The sequence below is a fragment of the Pyxicephalus adspersus genome, unplaced genomic scaffold, assembly GCF_032062135.1.
Source record: "Pyxicephalus adspersus unplaced genomic scaffold, UCB_Pads_2.0 Sca3256, whole genome shotgun sequence".
NCBI classification, from domain to species: domain Eukaryota; kingdom Metazoa; phylum Chordata; class Amphibia; order Anura; family Pyxicephalidae; genus Pyxicephalus; species Pyxicephalus adspersus.
In genome coordinates, this window is record NW_027320262.1 from 1 (window position 1) to 3074 (window position 3074).

General features: G+C 34.6%; 1 long non-coding RNA gene across 1 annotated transcript; it reads right to left on the reverse strand.

Annotated features, from left to right (window-relative positions):
- Positions 1–1769: 1769 nt before the first annotated feature.
- On the reverse strand, positions 1770–3040 carry LOC140321391 (uncharacterized). The gene is made up of 2 exons (XR_011918922.1): positions 2593–3040; positions 1770–1987 (listed from the first exon to the last, which is right to left on the reverse strand). It is a non-coding gene; the product is annotated as an uncharacterized lncRNA (long non-coding RNA).
- Positions 3041–3074: the final 34 nt, after the last annotated feature.

Below are 3074 nucleotides of genomic sequence, written 5' to 3' on the forward strand. Positions count from 1 at the left end.
ACACACACACACACACACACACACACACACACTTCCTCACACTATCAAAAGAAAAAAAAATATTCTACTTTGTACTTGACATTATAAGAAACTTAAAAAGATCATGAAGGTAACCTGTTGGAAGAAAAATAGAGGCAACCACTGCTTGACTACTACATGCTCTAGAATTACTCGCTTTATACCAGCTTCATTAGCAATACAAAAGCTTCATTACATATAATGCGTACATGCTTATGGCCAGTGACTTGTCATCAGTGGATAAGAGATTACAGCCCGGGGTTTGTACTTGTATAAGATTAACTAAAACTGTTTAATTGCCAAAATTTTGTCCTTTAAAAAAAAACAAAAAAAAAAAACAACCCTATGGCTATGTTACCTCTAGCCAAGACATACACAGATGTCTATATACATGGCAGAAAACATTTCTCATGCAGAAACAATAGTCTATTGGCATAACTTACAGAATGCCCCTTTAGGATCTACTAGTAAGAAACATCTGACTGCTTAGGGAACCTCCAGAATCTATAGTTGAGAAAGGCCAATCCAATATCTAGGGGCATTCAAAGTAGACACACGCCTTTTAAAGAAGCATAAAACGTAGTCTAGTCAAATATTTAAGAAACTTTACTCTATGTGAATTGTAAAAAAAAAAAAAAATAAATAAATATCCTTTATGTGATGTGCACTCATAATTTACCTTTTGAGACCGTCAAAGCTGGGGACCATTGTGAACGCAGAATATCAAGACAAATGCTTCCATTGCTGTTTATGTTTGGATGGTAAATTTTTGTTGTAAAAGCAACCTACAAAACAAAATAACTTTTCTGTAATAGCTTTTTAGAATGACACAAACTAGTTGACTCTGTATATTACACTTCACCACAGGATGGGCAGGAATTACAGCCACAGAACTGGAATATGCCCAATACCTAAAAATGTAACAACTATGCACCCGATAGTTCTCCATATAGTGCAGGCTTGTGTACCAAAACCTACACATATCCGGGGTCCTTGGGATAAATGGAGGAAATTGTTCAGTGAACATATTTTATGTAAATTATTAACTAAAACTGTTTAAGTTAAAATTAAAAAAAAATGCTGCATATCAAAACTGTTGGTCTGATTACAAAAGTTGTAATAACACAAATGAAACAAAATGTAATGTATACACAATTTCTCACCTTTGGGGGCTTAAATGGATAATCTGTTGGGAACTGAATTGTGAGAAAGAAGACTCCTCCTTGATATGGACTGTCAGGCTGTAGGAAAAGAATGATTTCATATATAAATATAATATATATATATATATATATATATACACACATACATACATACATACATACATACACACACACACATACATATATATATATATATATACACATACAGAACAAATTCAACAAATCCAACTAGGTAGATTAACACACGGTTCGCACTCTCCAAACTGTGGTATTTGTACTGTCCTGAGCCTCCATTGGTTCTACCCAGTCATGTCTAGAGTCCTTACCAATGTGGATCACATAAAAAACAAAGGGAAATTTCAACAATGGGACTCCAATAAACAAATCAACCCACAAAAAAACAAAACAAAAAAAAAAAAAAACAAACATAGTATTGGTCAAGTTAATGAGGGCAAATAAAAAAAAAAGCCAGTCTAATTGCTTGTCATTTTACAATTCTAAATGTTGCCGAAACATGCAGAGATTTGGGAGTCTTTCAAAGAGCACCAATGTCTTGACGTACACTTAATCATCTTAGATTCATGGCTCATTTCAAAAATTTATTTTGGAGAAGTGTTTAGGTGTAAATATGACAGAAAGGAGGGGGTTTCATGGTCTCTGAGCAGGAAGTTGTGCCTGGTTCTTGTAATCTTGAAAAATAAACAAAAAAAACCCTAACATTTACAGTACACCGATTATACGAAATTATAGTTTCACAAGTTTACATTGCATATTTCTGAGTCCATTCTCTTGCTATTCTGTTATACCTGTAAGAAACAGAAAGACAGATTAATGACAGAAGACAGGACCACAAGGCATTAGAGCATAGGCACAAAAAACTAACTAAACTAATTAGACTGTTGATCCAGGGAACATCCAATCACCTTACGACATCAGAAAGGAATTGTTTCTTATTAGAGCAAATTGTACCAGGTTTTTAATTTTTTTTTTATATCTGGGATATGTTTATTTTCCCTAGTGGTTGAACTTGATGGACGTATGTCTTATTTTCAACCTGACTATGTAACTGTATACACAAGGAAAAATCATGCACAGTAATGTGTCCTAGGTAATAATTGACTGAGTGTAATAGGGCTGCTACGTCTGACTTGTCTCTGAAAACTCTAGCTGCTTGCAGTGACCTGAACAAGTAAGGTGAAGACAAAACACCCAGTGTGCATTATTTGTTGTATACCAGGTAATAGGAAAGTAACCAGAGTGTCTGTGTGAACAAGATGGGACCGTTTCTATCATTCTGATCAAGTCCCCTTTGACCCAGCGCCCCACAACTGTTACAAGAGTAACATTTCAATGAATACAGATCACCACAGGAAATATTTGCCCAATAATTTATTAAGAACATAAAACATACTTATCCTTGTCTGTCTTGTAGGTCTGTGCAATATCTGGTACTAATGGATCATCTGGGTTTGGGTCACAGAGTAAGGAGCATATGGACAACAAAACTGCAATAAAAGAAACAGACAAATTATATTCAGCACCTGTGACTAGATAAGAATTTATCACCCAAAAAATCAGCACAGGCACACAAAAATCCTTTTAAATCCCCCTACTGTATAAGAAAATTCAGACTAACAATCTTGGGAGACCTCCATAGTGGGTGTCTAATAAACCATGCAGAAATTGATAAGAGCCATGTATACAGAAATTATCTTCCTTATTAGCTCATGATCTGAGCTTGTAGGTTTAATATTTCTTACTCACTTATAGCATCCCAAGAGATTATAGTCCCTTTCTTATACATTGACAGACCATACTCATATCAAACATGGTCAACTCATTATTGGGAAAACAACAAATAGAATTGACTAATGGGGAAGAAAAAAAAAAAAA